The sequence below is a fragment of the Wyeomyia smithii genome, chromosome 2, assembly GCF_029784165.1.
Source record: "Wyeomyia smithii strain HCP4-BCI-WySm-NY-G18 chromosome 2, ASM2978416v1, whole genome shotgun sequence".
NCBI lineage: Eukaryota > Metazoa > Arthropoda > Insecta > Diptera > Culicidae > Wyeomyia > Wyeomyia smithii.
The window spans coordinates 81,735,791-81,754,680 of NC_073695.1; the positions used below are offsets into that span (position 1 = coordinate 81,735,791).

The window sequence follows — 18,890 nt, forward strand, 5'->3', positions numbered from 1 at the left end:
TTTTTCAAAAAGTCGGTAATACCGACCACCCTAATTTTAACAATAATACCTTCGAATGAGAAATGCTGGGTCTCACAACTAGGTGGAGTTAATTTGAGTTTTTTACCTTGAATTTATATTCCATTGAACTATTAAGGGTATTACTCTACTGAAAATATAAATACTACAAGGTATACAGCCCTAGGGTTGTATGAAATGGTGGCGTGGGACTAAACACTGTAATTAGGGGATTTTTTGTTACAAAATATACAGAGTCTGCAGACAGAATCAATGTGTTTGCTGAGCGACTGTACGTATTTTCATTTTCAGCCTCCCCTGGAAATCAATTTTTGAAATATATTCAACAACACTCGAAAGAATATCGTTTATATCTGACGATATTATGCCTGTAGTATTTTTTCGTGCAAACATGTATTTGACAAGGCACAAGTATGTCCTGTTTGTTGAAAAAGCATCAAGAATTTCTCGTAATGCGTCAAAGTCAGAATTAACTCTATATCCTCAAAAACCAAATCCAATAATACTCATGATATCATAATGAATGGTTTTGTCTTATTTACCTCTGATTAAATCAAGTCTATAATATGGGTCTTGCATTCAAAATGATATGGAAGCCCTTACAAAGGTCCATTAATTGGCAAACATATAAAGATATTTTAAACAAAATAATTAACAAGTTCCAGTAAAAATCGTAGCAATCAAAAATTCCATTTTTGAAATGTAAAAAGAGATTCTGAAAAAATCTTAGTAAATAAACAAAAAATTCTCAAGCTTTCGCAGGCTCTTACTCTTCTATAAATGTGTATATTTAGGAATTTATTCTTTCGATACTATCCGGTCACGATTATTTAGTGAATATCGAAGATAAAATTCAATAAATATCCGTTGCAAAAATTTACAATTCTTGTTGAGTAATTTATGGCAATCACATTTATGAGATAAACTTTCAATCACCATCAACAGCAGCATTGCAGTTTTTCCTCGATTGCACACGAATAGAAATATACGAACAAAAGTGTACCACTGCAATACGAATAGTACCGCTGCAGTACGAACAGTACCGCTGCAGTACGAATAGAAGTGTACCGCTGAAATGTACGAATAGAAGAGTACCGCTGCAATCATAGACGATGAGAGACTTGCGGTTCTTTACTCCACTGGTACGGTTGCTTTTACCGGCATGTTTTCTTTCAAGACATCAATTTTTATTAGGTTCTGAAAGCAGGTTTAGAAATTGGTCAAGAATGAGGATTGTTTCAAACTTTTCGGACAACTTTTACCATCGAGACATCATATTATTCTAAACTCATTGAAACAAAAATAAATTGACCTATTGGGACGGGGATTTTTATTTTTATTTCGATATTGATACAGAGAATATCACAGGGAACGGATGGTGTCCATTCACGTCGTCTGTGCTAGGAATGCTCGCATGTAATTGGTTCATTGTTCACGTAAATTTGTCATTGAAACTTTTTATCTTTTTTACCGCTTAGCAATGAAATTAAAGTGATAACTAGCATATTACAAAACTGTTATACATCTTATCTATCCAATAACATATTGTTTTTTTTTTATTTTTTTTTAAAAGGGGGGGGGGGAATGTTTGTAATGATTTATTTATGTACTAATATCTATTCAGAATTAATATTGTGTGTTCTGCCACAAATAGTGACATATCAACACTATTATATATATATATATATATATATATATATATATATATATATATATATATATATATATATATATATATATATATATATATATATATATATATATATACGCTTATTTATGTTAATGAATGTTATTAGCTTTCGCAGTTAAGTTAATGTAATTGTAGGAAAATTATTAAACCTACTTGTCAAGGAAAAAAAGGAATAAAACAAAACTTAAAACATTAACCGTCTCCCATAAGCTCGATAATCCTGCTTCTGTTTACGTCGCAGAATTAGCTGCAATTCAGTACACCCTAGGGATTATCGAAAAAATGCCCACGGACCATTATTTCATCTTCACGGACAGTCTCAGTTCCATTGAGGCTCTCCGATCGATGAAAGATGTTAAGCACTCTCCGTATTTCCTGGGGAAAATACGGGAACATCTGAGTTCTTTATCCGAAAAATCTACTCAGATTACCTTAGCGTGGGTCCCTTCTCACTGCTCGATACTGGGTAATGAGAAAGCGGACTTTTTGGCTAAGGTGGGCGCAACAAACGGTGATATTTATGAAAGACCAATTGCCTTTAATGAATTTTTCGCATTTGTACGTCAGAATACGATCATCAGTTGGCAAAATTCTTGGACCAAGGGGGAACTGGGAAGGTGGTTACATTCCATAATCCCCAAGGTATCGACGAACCTGTGGTTCAAGGGGTTGGATGTAGGTCGGGATTTCATTTGCGTGATGTCCCGGCTTATGTCCAATCACTATAGATTTGACGCGCATCTCCGTCGTGTTGGGCTCGGGGAGAGTGGTATCTGTGCCTGTCGTGAAGGTTATCACGACATAGAGCACGTTGTTTGGTAATGCCCTGTATACCGTGACGCCAGGTCTAGATTAATAGCTTCCCTGCAGGCCGAAGGTAGGCAGTCGGCTGTTCCTGTTCGTGATGTCTTGGCAAGCCGTGACCTATCCTACATGTCCCTTATATACGTTTTCCTGAAATCCATCCACGCCCCAGTTTAGTCCTATCCCCTTCCGCCTACATCCAACCAAACGACAAGAGCACGTTAAGACCCCGGATCCGGAATCAGCAACTAGACCCGCACGATACTCTCAGGCCCCGAGGGAGACAACCCAATATGCCAGTCCGTAATATCTTGGCCCAGCAGCGGAACATATTCAATATGCTGCTTACCTATGGCGATGGAAAACCATCAAACAACAAATCAGTGCTTTTCATGCAAAACATTCTAGCTTAAGTTAGATTTAGTTTCAGCTCGTAGTCGGCAGCGAGGATAAAAAATTTGCTCTTAGTTATTAAGATACTTTAGAAAGTAAGCTACCAGATATAATTGGCGCCGTTAAACATTGAATTGTATTTGTGCCGTGTCAAATAAACTATAGATGAGGAAAAAAGAAAAACTTAAAACAAACTTAAAACTATCTGATTGACTATAAAGTGAGCTAATCGTTGCAATTGAGGATTGCAACGATTTTTGTCGGAATTTGTTGATAATTTGGCTTGACATATTTTCTAATGTTTCTACATTAGTGAGCCTATGTAGCTCGTTCGTGCTAAACCAGGGAGAACGCTTCAAAATCATTTTCAAAAGTTTATTCTGAATCCTTTGAAGTGTCTTCTTCCTGGTTGCACAACAACTTGTCCAGATGGGAACTGCATATAACATTGCTGGCCTAAAAATTTGTTTGTAAATTAACAGTTTATTCTTGAGACAAAGTCAAGAATTCCTGTTGATAAGAGGATATAAACATTTGATATACTTATTGCACTTTGACTGGGTATTTTCAATGTGCTCCTTAAAAGTAAGATTCTTATCATAAATTAGCCCTAAGTATTTAACTTGATCAGACCAATTTAAGACCACACCGTTCATCTTAATAACGTGGTTATGGTTGGGTTTGAGAAATGAAACTCTTGGCTTATGGGGAAAAATAATTAACTGTGTTTTAGAAGCATTAGGGGAAATCTTCCATTTCTGCAAGTATAAAGAAAATATATCTAAACTTTTTGTAGCCGACTGCATATAACACGAAGGCTTTTTCCTTTTGCGGAAATGCTTGTATCGTCACAAAACAGAGATTTCTCACAACCTGGTGATAAATTAGGAAGATCAGAAGTAAAAATGTTATATAAGATTGGGCCCAAGATACTCCCCTGAGGCACACCAGCTCTAACAGGCAATCTATTAGATTTACCATTTAGATAGTTAACCTGAAGAGTGCGGTCGGTTAAATAACTTTGTATCATTTTTGTAAGGTAAAGCGGAAAACTGTAATTTGACATTTTAGCTATTAAACCTTTATGCCAAACACTGTCGAATGCCTTTTCTATATCTAGTAGAGCTGCTCCAGTCGAATAGCCTTCAGATTTATTAGTTCGAATCATATTTGTTACTCTAAGTAACTGATGAGTAGTGGAATGCCCATGGCGAAAACCAAACTGCTCATTTGCAAAAATTAAGTCCTCATTAATATGTGTTATCATTCTATTGAGTATTATTCTTTCAAAAAGTTTGCTAATAGAGGAAAGTAAACTAATTGGTCGGTAGCTTGATGCCTCAGCTGGATTCTTCTCGGGTTTTAAAATTTGAGTGACTTTGGCATTTTTCCATTTCGTAGTAAAATGTGCTAGTGCGAAGCATCTGTTAAAAATTTTTACCAAGAAATTTAAAGAGTTTTCGGGAAGTCTTTTAATAAGGATATAGAAAATCCCATCATCTCCTGGTGCTTTCATGTTTTTGAATTTTTTGAGAATAGTTCGCACCTCATTCAAGTTTGTTTCCAATACCTCTTCAGAAAGAAATTCTTGGGTGGTGATCTGATCATACTTTTGGTTTACTTCATTTTCAATAGGACTTACTACGTTCAAATTCGAGTTATGAACGCTCTCAAACTGCTGAGCAAGTTTTTGAGATTTTTGTTCATTCGTTAGAAAAATGCAATCACCATCTTTAAGGACTTATTGGTTATTGTTATCCATCATGTGGTTGTGCTGTAATTCACGTTTGAATTTTGGCGCAACACTTGCCAGTTTCATTTCCAATTTTACAGAATGCATCCCAGTATAGTGAACAAAGACGTCAAAAACTTCAATTGCTTTCAACATTTTTTTTCTCATTTCGCCAAATTAACGGAATATTTTGTGATAAAATCAGAACTGCACTGTATTCCAATAATCACGACCATAACCTTACGGGTTTCAAATGCAGGTTTTTCAAATCTTATGATAATAATGAAAAGAAGGCCCAATCACAAAAGGCAAAACGACATTCAATCATATAATCAATCGTTTTGATGATTTAATCTTGCAACTAGCAATATTCACGAGAAAATTAATATAAGAGTGTTTGCCCTTTCCTTCTACAACAAAAGAAGATCGAGCGAAATCCATCATAAAATCATCGAACATCGTCCAATCAATTAATTCGTTTGCTAATTGTTTCAACAAAACAAGCTAGCTTGACCCCGGAGATGTTGACGAAGGTTCAACAGAACCACGATAGGAACCAAAGTCATCATTTCGAATGCGCTATGAAATGTCTCCAATTATGGTTTTCCTATTCTCGTTCGTTCCTGTCTCGGGGCGTATCAAGCGTCACTGGGTTTAACAATCAATGCTCAGCGCTTCTCGCAATACGAAGATAAATAGGGCCTGTTCCACAAATATCGGATCGTCCTCGTCAAAAAAATTTGCTCCCTTCTTTCTGGTACGGCTTTGGGATTTCTCGCAACATTGCATCGCCTGATTGAGATATAATCTACATCGATTTAATTTGTATGGTGATTAAAAATCGGCCGAATGTTTTGATATGCATGCGAGTATTGCTGCTCATTGAAATTATTTTATTCAACTGTTTTTTTCTGAATTTTTAAATACTAAAAGTGTTTGATATATACAAAAAAAAAAATTGTCTTAACGACTGATGATTCAACACCTCAACTATATTTGAGCATTCTATGCTGTAATCACTTGAGACAGGATTAAAAAACAGAGAATGAAATCAGCTGCGGTATAATAAGCTAGACGGCTAGAAAAGTTTTCACAAGTACACATTGATTAAAAAAATTCACTCATTTTGAAAGTCAAGTAAAATTTTCAATTATTTTTAATTGCATGTACTCTGTCGCTAGGCAAACTCGTGCTGTAAATAATTTGTTTTACATCCCTCGGATTCATCACACGTTAATTTCACAATCATCGTACCAATAACCGCGTTTTATTTTTGCTGACACAATCGTAACCTAAAAAAATACATTGAAACCACAACCAAACAACCAATAAATCAACATCGACTGAGTAATAATTCGATGATTGATTTTGTTCCTTCCGGTCGAAAAACTTTGCTGGGGCGAAAAATACGTGTTGTCATTATTGATGCAAAAAAAAAAATTTCACTGCTTGCATTGCGTTTCCTCTTGATGTTTGTTCCTTTACCAAATATATTTGTTTTTACTTTCCCTGCTGTTCTCGCAGAGATGTCCTAAATAATGTTTCCTGTTATTTCTTATTCCATTATGAAAACTCGACAGTTTATTTATTATTATTAATTCTAGATGATTTGCTATAAATAAGAATAATGTCAGAAAAACATATCTTATCTTGAGCAATCGATTCAACAGCATGGAATCACTGTTAAGAATAGGTTGTGATCTTGTTTCACAGGTGTGTGCCTTCAACATCCTTCCACCAGTTATGCAGAACGAAAATAAACCTGGAACAACATTGTATAGATTGAAGAATAGGTTTTCCCAACACCGATCATCACCATAAAACCATACGCAAATAGTTTCGAGCGGCAAGTATCCGATTAAGGATGCTTCTGCCGGAGTACGTGGCTGGCTATTGTCAGGATTAAGTCCTAGCAACTATGCACAGTCGTCTGTGGGTACGGCTCGAGAAGTGACTCTTCAGCACCGTACGCGACGGTCGATGACGGCAACGAAATCGACCGCTTGTAACATATAAACACATATTATTATTCACCAGCCACGTAAGTTGGGATCGAAAACACCAGAGTTCAGCTAGCATGTGCAACTTCTCCTCGGGAAAAGGTCAGCTTGTGCACTATCTGGCACACATTATTGTGGTCTGGCAGGAGCGTCAAGTCCATACAGTTACAGTTGGACTTCACCGTACTCTAAGGTATACACATAAACACTCACACACACACAAACAACAGTTTTGCCAATGTTTTCCAACTGGATGGCCATTCAGATCTGGTCAAGCCAATAAGTGATGCAAGTATGCGCTCGTTCCTTTGTGCTTCTTCCTACTCTCGTTTACGGTGAGAGCGATTTTCTGTGGTTTTGACTTCATGGACTGACCTTTTCCGTAAACTTACGAGCGCCGGTACAGGGAATTGGAGCGAGTTGAATCATCTTTTTTCTTGTTGGTTCTGTATGGTCTTTTGTTTTAATAGCTTGTCATGTTGTGCTTAAAAGAATTTACTGTTTACTGGGAATACATAAATTATGTTTATTTGTTGTACGTTGGAGTCTTCCCAGTTATATTACTAATAACAATTATTATTCATAGATTCACAATAGAATAAGACGCAAAAATTCACACTTAATTGTTTTGACAGCATAATTATGAAAAACCGATAAAGTTTCGTTTTGATACCAAGTGGTATATGAGCATCTGGTCTCCAAATGAAATGAATCAGGGGTTCCCAAATGGTGCTCCGCGTTGTCCCAGAACTTATGCTCGGCGAACACTTTTTCAAACCAAAATTGGCGGAGCACCTGCATTCTTGAATCGACGAGAAAAACTTGTACATACAATTTTCGTAATCCAAAAAAAAAAAATGCTGGTGCGAAAAACATGACACATTGAAAACTGGCGTTATCCAATTTTTTTTTTTCAAATCTCAGTCTCAGCTCGAAAGTCACAGAAAGTCGAATATTTTCAAGAAAAAAAAGTTCGTTAGAAAACATCAGACGTCGATACCTTTGCCCCGCATGAGTGCATTTTGAAACGTGGAAAATATAGGTCAAATTCACGAAATGATATCGCATGATCATTAATGAAAAGCTCGCGCACTTTAGTAAACAAAACAACATTTGGACTGTTGTTTAACTATAGCGACTGTTTGACCATGCGTCACAACAACAGCCGAAATTTTGCGTCGAGTCATAGCCTTTGATGATGCAATGAAAGCAATGGACAGATTGAGGACAACCGCCTTCAAAGGAAGCGAAATAGTCCCATCCGCTGACTAGGTCATGGCATCGGTTTTATGTGATGAGCGTGGGATAACTTTTATTGATTGTTGTCGAAAAGGCAAATTGAACGTTAAGATAATGCATAAGATACTAACGGTCTCATTGTTTCTTAAAAATAAGGCACCCGTTGATATAAACGTTATTACGAACATCAAAACCAATATATACAAATAGAAGTGGAGTTCTGTCTGTCTATCTGTTTGTCTTATAGGCTTGGAAATAACTGAACCGTTCGGCTTGGAAATATCGATGAAGGTGAAGGTTCATATGATAGTTTGAGACCCTTCCCTTCTGTGTAAGAGAGGGCTCCCATACAAATGAAACACAAATTTCTGCATAACTCGAAAACTAATCAAACAAACGGAACAAAATTTGGCATGTGGATGTTTTAAAAGGCAAGAAATGTTGTTATAGTAGTTTGATACCCTTATAAAACATTAATTTCTGCACAACTCGAGCACCAATGGGACTAAATTTGGCAAGTGGAAGTTTTTGGGGGCAAAAAAACGTATCTATGATGATATGGATGTGAGGGAGGGTCCATACAAATTTCTGCATAACTCGAAAACTAATCAAGCAAATGGGATCAAATTTGGCATGCGGAGGTTTTTAGAAGCAAGAAATATTTCTATAGTATTTCGACACCCCTCTCTTTTCTGGAAGGAAGGATTTCCACACAAATGAAACACTTTTTTTATAACTCGAGAACTAATCAAGCAAATGAAATGTTTTAATGGTGGTTTGACAACCCTCGTTCCCCTGGAAGGGAGGACTCCAATACAAATGAAACACAAATTTCTACAAAACTCAAAAACTAATCGATCAAATGGAATTGAATTCGGTAAGTAAGAATTCAAGAGTACAGGATACGTTTTAATAATGGTTTTACAACCATGGGTGATCTCACACAAACGAAATACATAGTTTACCCAATATTTCCGGGAAACAGTTTGAAATGATCGGCATGATGTACAGAAGCCAAAAATCAACACCGGGTGATTTTAAATTCTGGTTTCTGGAAAACATCCCGAAATGGCCGAATTGGGTATTTCTGGAACCAGAATGATACCCAGAAGTGAGAAATTTACCCCACATGCCATTTCGAAATGATAGATGGCGATTTTTGGTTTCTGGAAACAGCCTAAAATGCTGGGTAGTTATGCCTGGAAACCAGAAACTGACTCCACAAAATAGCAATTTTGAATTCCAAGATGGCGACTTCTGCACAGCACAACCGTCCGAATACCACCAAATAAAGGTTTTTCCGTAGTCTGGATGATGCACAGAAGCCTAAAATTGACCCGGACACTATTTTGAACTCTAACATGGCGACTTTCGGTTTCAGTAAAACAGTTGAAATGGCCCAATACCACCAAATATGAAATTGTATGAATTAATCAGTGGATCGTAAAAGTAATCACGAAGAAGTATCAAACTATCCAACGGATCATGCCGCGAAACCTGAACCAACCAAAAGTATGTAATGAGACAAGATTTAACCAAAAGCATCTAAAAACCAATCTATTACAAGCAACGAAACTTTAAGACAAATCTCATGACGATTAAACCAATTATTTCACACGTTTTGTCTTTCGAGCTTGAGCGCATCCAGAATCCGAATCGTCATGCATTTGCAGACTATAAATGAACGACATAGTCAATTTTTGGAAGTATGCGAAGTCAATTTAAAATTGATTAAATAAAAAGAAAAAAGGGCGGAACGCAGTTTACCCGGTCAGCTATATATTACTTAATATTTAATTAAGCTCATCACTCTTATAATAGAGATACTATACAGTAATGAGATTCGGATCACCAGGAGAATAAAAACGGACTAACTTTAATTTAGGTTAAAAGTTAGAAGAACACGCTGTATTTAAATTGAGGTACACGTTTCGAATGAAAGAGAGAAAACGCAAAATGGATACGTTCGTACTCTACGCAGTGTCGTAAATCAGAAGGGGCAAACCGAGCAGTAGTTGCCATCTCAAAATTAATTAACGATACAGGCAAAAGAAACGAATAGAGCACTAAGCGCAGAAGGAATGGTAGAAGGCATACACACAAGCACGAATAAATGGTAAGCATGCTTAGTGATTGTTATTAATGTTTTTTCTACAATGCAATAAAATTTAACTAGTCTAATCTATTTGATTATGCAGTAAAATACTGCTACTAAGATACTAAGACTGTTTTATTATTAATATTGCAATCCAGTAATAAACAGTTTGAGGAACAATCGTATTTGTTGAATGTATGTGTAAAATAACTAGAAAACGGATGTAGTTCGGAAGCTAATCATTATAAGCTTTTTGATTCCAAATAAGTCGTCGTACCCAAATTAAGTAACCTTAAAAATCTAGATTTCAGACCTCCTCCCCTCCTATTTAACAATAGGTAACGTTTAATATGACTTTCCTCTGAAACGTAACGCTGAAACCCTCCAACATTGTAGATATTGGAAAAATATCAACAACAAGTAGCGCAAACTCAACTAAACCCTTCATGCGTTACGTAATTTGTATACGATGCCTAATTACTAAAATCATTTTACATCATTAGTATACAATTACTTTTGGAATCGCAAAAACGTTTTGAAACTTAACCTTCAATGAAAAGTTTGTAGGAATTTAGAGCGGATATTGGGAATGGAAAGTTCAGTATACACCGGCTCACGAACAAATACAGTTTCCGATTCATTGACTTCACCGCCTCCAAGACCATGGCTAATTTTTAGCCCATATCGCCCCTCCAAGATCGTTGCACCTGGAGATTGATTGACGGAAGGAACCGTTTGGATATGACTAACGTTCGAATCTATCGTGGCGCGTACGTTGATTCTGACCACTCCCAAGTAACACACAAAACATGTTAGAAAATAACACAGTGCAACAAAAATTGACTTTTTTTCTGCCTTGGCTTCTATATATATATATTTTTTTGTGTATTTTTATGCAAAACTAAATTTCCCCGAGTTTGAACATATTTCAACTTAAGGGGCAACAATGGCGCCATTTTGAATTTTTGAGAAACCGGTAGTTTTTGATGTTTTTTCGACGCCATTTTGTTTAAAAAAAAACAGATCTTAAATCGGACAAAAACTGAACTCAAAACGGTGATTCTACGAAACCGGGTTTGGCATAGTTTTAGTATATTTCACAAAGCAAAATAATATCGATTATTTCTGAGCATTAATGTGCAACAAAGTCTCAGAAATCGAATGGTAGGTGTCTGATCTGCGTAAAATGTCAGAAAAATGTCGATTTTGCCCCAATTCCCCTACATCACAAAAATAGGTTTATCTGCTGACATTTTACTTAGATCAGACACCTACCATTCGATTTCTGAGACTTTTTCACTAAAAATAAGATATGATTTGACTACCACTTCAAGATATTAGCGAATTACAATTAATGCTCAGAAATAATCGATATTATTTTGCTTTGTGTAATATACTAAAACCTTGCCAAAACCGGTTTCGTAGAATCACCGTTTTGAGTTCAGTTTTTGTCCGATTTAAGATCTTTTTTTTTAAAGATGGGTAGAAAGATTCTTATATGTGGACAAACTCTTGGAATTTTGATATTTGGTCTTAAAACAAAATGACGTCGAAAAAACATAAAAAAATACCGGTTTCTCAAAAATTCAAAATGGCGCCATGGTTGCCCCTTAAGTTGAAATATGTTTAAATTCCGGGAAATTTATTTTCGCATCAAACTTCATCAAAAAATCATACATAGAAGCCAAGGCAAAAAAATTGTTGCACTGTGTAATTCACAATGACAGTAGTCATAGTCATATAAGAATACTATAAGCGCAATTCAAAACTTGTGTTGTTATATTCTTGTTCTCAAGATGTTATTTCATAGCATAAGTGTATTTAATATATTATCGAATATAAACTGCTGCTGCTTATCTGTAATTTGTGTTAATGATGTTATCAAAACAGTACAGGAAGCAACTTAAAATACAACATTTGTGAGAAGATGTTTTTTATCAGTAATTCAACCACATTTCGAACACAAACTCATTTTTTCCTGGTTTTGGAGATGTTTTTCAATAACATGAACTAAACAAACAACAACTATGACACAAACGACACTTGTCTTAAAGTTGTCCTCCAGATGTTTTCACTATGTATTAGAAAACCTGTGTATGAAATGCCCAGCCGGGGCAGCCACGCGCGTTCAATATTATACGTCTAATAACAATACTACGTACCTGTAAAGTACTTTTCCTATTATTGGTGTTCGAAAACCAACGTAAAACTACTTGATCAAATTGTTAATGAAATTATTTAAACGATTTTAATAAACCTATTCGAGGTGGGTCAAAATACGCCATGAAAAGGTAAACAAAACGCTTACAGTGCAACCAATATCACTCTAATTTTTGTTACCATATATCTAACAAAGTTTTCTAGTTTTGTATTATTGTATCCCTAGATAACGTTGAAACAATGCGAAAACAATTTCAATATTCGAGCGACAGAAACAATTAATTTTGAAAGGTTGAATATTGATTTTCATCATCAATTTATAATGGATTAAAAGTGCCACTGACAAAAACGATCATCGAACTGGTTGCACTGCGCGTAACAATACATTTGCGCATGCGCTGGGTAAATGTTGTCATAGCAACGCAATTGCGCATGCGCTTTGTTATGGCGCAAATTTCTTCATTGCACTGGGTCAGTGCAGATCTACCCAAGGCAAAAACAAAGAACATTGCGATTTACTACGCATGTAAGAAAGAGATGCCAGATAGTTGTTTACGAACTTAGCCCATGCGGTGGTGGGGTAAATTGACTCTTCGCAATGAAAAAAAATCAGTGAACATTCTGTAATGCATAATCTATTTTCCACAGATTGACGAATAGAAAACAATATCCAATGAATGGCGCATAATTTTTTCAGAAGTAAAACGTAATGTTTCACCATGAAATTTGACGCGCACGTAAAACTTTGTATTAAAAGCATCAAATGGTTGATTTATTATTGTTTCTTATTTGATTATTCGAAACGCCATAATTACTAATCCATTATTGTTCCTGATATAAATCATTATCGTTCTGCGACATTTTTATTTTAAAGTTTTACGCGTCAACGATGTTTTGAGTAGTATTTTACAGCTTCGGTCTAACAAGTTGGCTTGCTTTCATGAAGTTATATAATACTTCATAAAGTACCAGTACTTGTTCTAGTAGCCTTTAATTTTTGCGCTTTTCCGATGATAGAGATGTCATGGAAAAGATAATGTCAACTGAAATCTATAACTGCAGATTGTATTAGAGGAGTTATCTCAACTGCTCTATATCAACGTGTGTTACTTGGGTATGTCCTGATGGTCAAAATGCGCCAAAGATTTTCGATTGTCAGCAACATCCCCCGCCGTCGCTTGCAACGGAATAATCTGGAGTGACGTTAACTCTCCGAAGCCTTCAGTAAAGGACCCGTCAAAACGTGATGCAATATAAACAGAAACGAAGACAGCAGACCCTTATTTTCGGGCAAAAAGGGTGCCACTGGAAGAGCTGAAGTTTATGTAAATGAGCAGCTGTTCGTTCTCAGGAAAGACGCAAATTCTACAAGAAACTGAACCCATCTCGCGCAGGCCCTCACAAACCGAAATATATCGGGATAAGGATAAAGAAATCTTGACGGATGAACATGAGATTATCGACAAGTGGAAGCAGTGTAACAATGTATACCTGAATGGCGCAGAGACGGGGGACCACGTAGGCAGAAAGAACGACTTCGTCGGCACGGCGAATGAGGGAGACATACCGCCCTCTCACGATAAGTGAAGTTAAGGAAGCTATCCAGCAGCTCGAGAACAACAAATCAGCTGGGAAGGATGGCATCGCAGCGAAGCCCATTAAGCTGGGCTTAGTAGGTTGGCTTTCTGTCTGCACCAACTGATCTCGAGTACTGTATCTGAGAGTGGGAGGAGAGAGTGATATGCCCAATATACAAGAAGGGTGACAAGTTGGAATGTGAGAACAACTAAGCGATCACGATTCTCAAAGCCTTCAAAGTGCAATCCTAGATCATGGGAAGTTATCAAGCCGGTTTCGTGGATGACGATCGACAACGGATCAAATCTTCACCTATCAACCGTGTGGAGCTATGAAAGATTATGAACGAAAACGGTTTCCCTGCGAAACTAACAAGACTGATCAAGGCCACGATGGATGGTGTACTGTACAGTGCTGTGTGAAGATTCCGGGTGCTTTATCGAGCCCGTTTGAAACACGCAAGGTATTTTGACAAGGCGATGATCTTTCTTGCCTCCTGTTTAACTTTGCGCTTGAAGGTGGTATTAAACGTGCGGCCTTTAACATGCGGGACACGATCTTCAATAAATCCAGCCTATATTGTTCAGGCAAAAGACGTAAAGCAAAAAAGATTGGATTGAAGGTGAATACGTCAAAGACCAAGTATCTGCTAGCGAAGGAAACCGAGCGCGATAGGGCTCGCATAGGCAGTCGATGAGTTCGAACTGGTAAACGAATTTGTGTACCTTGGATCATTGGTAACGTCAGGCAACAACTGCAGCAGAGAAATCCACAAACGTATTGCAGCTGGAAGTCGTACCTACTACGGACTATATAGGACCTTAAAATCTGGTAAGCTTCGTCCTGGGTACGGGACGACGGTAATCTCTACGGGCCCGAAACATGGACAATGCTCGAGGGGGACCTGCAAGCACTGGCCGTTTTTGAACGACTTATAGGACCACCGTCGGGCAGAGTATGTGAAAATAGCGTATGGAGGCGAAGGATGAACCCATTCCTAACCCAATATGCAGAAAGTCGCCAAGGCCGAAGGGTACGATGGGCAAGAATGCTGGACAACAATCCCGCAAAAATGGTGTTCGCGTCGAAGCCGGCCGGTACAGGACGTAGAGGCACGCAACGAATTACATGGCTTGACCAAGTGGAGTAAGATCTTGGAAGCGAAGGACGCTCAAGAAACTGGAGACAAGCTGCCATGGACCAAGTTAGTTGGCGTAACATTGTGACGCAGAATAAATTTTGAGGGTTGTTTCGCCGGGAGAAAAAGTAAGTATAACTTTTTTCAGAAAAAAAATTACTGGGTCGTTTTGCCATGCCACAGGGGAGCGAGTTTACCATATTAAAATAGCTCATTGGTGAGAAGAACTCAAAATTTCTACAATGGGCTAGCACTGAAAAATCAGGAAGCCTCTCAAAAGAACAGCAAGCTTGAAATGGCTGGTTTTGGTATACAAAAAGAACCAAACATTATCGGTCATTTGGTAGGGAACCGCTTTAATAAATAACCATCACAATTGCTGTATGCCGGCGAATCGGAACTGAAATTCGAAACAATAAATCGACTTGACCATATTCTGCAATCCATAACAACTAATAATAGCGCACAACAATGCGATTTTTGTTATAGTTTAAAATCAGGACATAACATTTCATTGCTCCGCCATACATACCGCTAGGATGCCTCCAGTTTCACATTTATACCGACTGCAATAATGACGTTCGTTCAACTGAATAGTTCTCTATGCCTTCAAGCATAAATCAGGCTCGATAACTTTATTGTGCCAACATCTGCTTGGGTTTACCCTGTATAGAATTATTTCCAGTTGCTAACCCCAACATTTTTAATGCTGTTGTATTCTCCACGTTTCCTGATTGACAATGTTTATTGTTTGGGATGTTAAGTCTTTGCTGCAAATGTCAATAAATCATTTATAGATACAGCTAAAAATCAATTGCACAAATATATATTGGAAAGGACGGATGTTCCGATATCCTTTAGTGTAGAGGAACGAATAGTAACAAGCTGCCGAATATACTTACCAAAGCATTTAAACCATGTGTGATCTGGAAACAAAAGAGAAACAGAAGATTGTTTTAGATGCTGATCTATTTTTCTAATTACCATTGTATCTGGATCAGTTACAGTTTATAAAATAATTATTTCATTGGCTAACTATCAACAAAGATCGATTTTATTTCTATTCCCAACGCAATTGATTATTACCTCCACCCTATATGCTCTAATTTCATAAACGTAGAACCAAAATACAAAATTCCTATTCTGTAAAACATCCTGTGAGTATTTTCGAATTTCAGTTTGCTTATAAAATTAATCATACCGTAGTAGTTACAATTTCACTCAGCTGTTTACAATTTAGTTTAATTAAGACAGAAAGTTTAATCTTCCTGCTGTGTTTGCACTTTGCATTGAATCCATGTCCCAAAGACATTCAATCTCATTAGCAGCTAAAACAGAGTATGTTAAATTTCCTCAGCCTGCCCGAGTCCTGACATAGCTCCCTGCTTGCTTACGCTTATGTAGGTACCTATATAGTCGGTGGCGATGATCCCATATTCCGGTGGTGACATTTATTAGTTCGGCGAGTGGCTTCCCTCTGGGAGTTCCACTCTGTCAGTTACAGACAGACATAATGACACTCCTACGCAGTGTTGGAACCATTTGATTGAGCAAGAAAATGGATGTATGGTAACGACCGTAGCGAGACCCGAGGCCGTGTGGGGTTGGCAGGATTCTGGCTATCGTGAAGTTTTCCATTATATTTTTATTACACTCGGTCGATCCGCTATCCCTTCAGCGTCGAACCGCAGAATTGAAGGCCTGTGTGTTGTATGCACGTACGTGCTTCGATGGAAGAAACTTCCGGAGAAAACATTGCGTGTTTTTGGAGCGCGTGTGAAGATTTTGGACGTGTTCTAGTGGTTACCTGTAGATACGATAGCAATGAAAAACAAAACGCTTGAAAACTAAACAAGCCTTACCAGTTGATCATACTCCTCTGAATTTTGCTGTTTAAGTTTTTGCAGTGCTTACTAATTTGAAGCTGTTGAAGCTTTTGATATATGAACGGATTCCCCAAGTTAATGAACCATGAAACATTTTAGATTCCCCTAACGAACATAATTGTCACTTCCTCCGATTCGGTATGAACATCGCAATCGCTGGCAGCTTCCTTATTCATATATTTTGCACGGGCTACAAAGTATCTGCTCTGTTCTTCGGGTGTGAAATGTATCTACTGGGAAAACATGTTGCGCAGAGAAATTGCATTATGTTCTAAATATTTGCCACCTCGGCACCGTACTCCATGTCACTCGGGTGGTACTGTGTCACTTCCCCCATGGCAAGTCATCATAATTCAAACATTCCGCTTTCTTCTGCTGCGCAGTCCTGTTATACTGCACCATTTTTTCATGCTGCTGTGCTTTACGCTTCCGACGATTTATGGGACGAGCTGTGCAGCTAATGCAATAAAGAACTTTCCGAGAAAATAGTAGCAACACTGCTTAAAGCTTTTGAAATGTTGTCCACCTCATAAAACCGGTGGGATTAAAAGAAAGATGAGCCTCAACAAAAAAAAACTAACACCAGTTTTATTGTTGTGCAAAATTTAAGTATAACTTTAGCAGCTTTCTTAAAACAAAAATGTGACTTGTTCTTTTTAGTATAAATATATATGATAAAAGCATGCTACAGCACAATATAGTAAAAGTAGTAAGTGTGACATTAAAATGCTACACTAATTAGTAATTTAAATAAATGTACCCTGATTAGATACATATCGCTACAAGGGAAAACTTAGTTAAGATTTACGGTTAGCTTTACACTGCCATTTGTCGCCACAGCAAATGGCAAATGATAAGGCCAGCATCCGGGCTTCTACGGTGTCGAAGGTGTATTCAATTATACATTCTACTGCTAGACAAAGCATTCGATAACATTTTATGTGCGCTTGGATTGTGCACAGCGTATAAATCAGCATCGAAAGACTTGACCTACTTTACGTGAGGAAGATTTATTTCATGTCACCTTCATTCCTCGATTCGGTGCAGTTTGTATATAAATAAAATGATATATATTCTCAACAGACACTTCTTCCTTTCGATTGTATAATTAAAGTCACATGTAAGATTTAGTTTGTTCACGAATGTTGGCACCTATATTTAATCAACGCTTTTAAAAGCAAGCGATTGACCGTTAGTCTAGACCGTCTGATGTTTCAATAATAGCAAAAATAGCATAGGTACACCCAACGCAAACGGGGAATATTTTATTACTTTTGGGCAATTTTTTATTACTTTTTGTGTCTTATGACTGCTCATTATACACAAAAAGTAACAAACAAAAAGTAATAAAAATTATGACGGCCACACGTTTGTATGTGTTTTTGCAGGAGAACATACAGCAAAGCACCGCAATGCATGTGTTGGCAAGACTTCACTCGCTGCATTTGTATTGATGCAACGATCTGGTTCATTTTTTTTCCCTTCATCCACACATAATCAGAATCTCAACCGTCAACCTCAAATGTCCAATTAGAAACACTTTCGTTTGGTCCCCCAGTGTTTATTTGAACTGGAAATATGTAATACTGTCTGACCAGAGTTGCCGAAGTTGCGAATATTGTTCTGGATGGGCACGAGTTTTTTATATTCAAACAGGTCCAAATGAGTTTCCATAAACCAATGATTATGTGCTGTAGATAGCTTGCAAGAAAGCGAATGTTTTTATTTTTCTCTAACGCAGTTTACAGATCGTGATGTCATTTTAAGGCGCATTTCAAATCTTTGAAATCATCAACGTTTGCATACTCTATGACGGGGAAAATGTTGCTTGGCAGCTCTTGTCATACTTTTTCGCTACTCCGTATGCATACAACGAGCGAACTAATACACGCCCACCGGATGAATTGGAGATTGAAAAAACTAGTAACACGTGCAACTTATGCGACGGTGTGTGATTTTTTTTTTGACTTGAGATGGAAAGGGAGCATTTTCCGACGGAAAAAACGTTGCATGTGGTTGAAACGACCATTATTAGATAGTCGTACTCTCGTAACACGTGCTAAATATATGACAGTATGTGTTGTTACTTGACTGGGGAAGGATTTTATTGCTTTTTAAGTAATGGATTTGTTACCTAAAATGCAATTTTGCGCTATT

General features: G+C 37.3%; 1 protein-coding gene across 26 annotated transcripts in view; it reads right to left on the minus strand.

Annotated features, from left to right (window-relative positions):
- The window catches only part of LOC129725401 (glutamate-gated chloride channel), a 289,723-nt gene that overhangs the window by 189,462 nt on the left and 81,371 nt on the right, over positions 1 to 18,890 (minus strand). For 25 of the 26 annotated variants that reach the window (XR_008728084.1, XM_055681189.1, XM_055681201.1 and 22 more), the window contains one exon: positions 15,750 to 15,773. The gene's annotated coding sequence lies outside the window, so the exon portion shown is untranslated. Of the gene's footprint in view, positions 1 to 15,379; positions 15,618 to 15,749; positions 15,774 to 18,890 lie in introns of all 26 variants that reach the window. The other variant, XM_055681190.1, reaches the window with a different exon arrangement.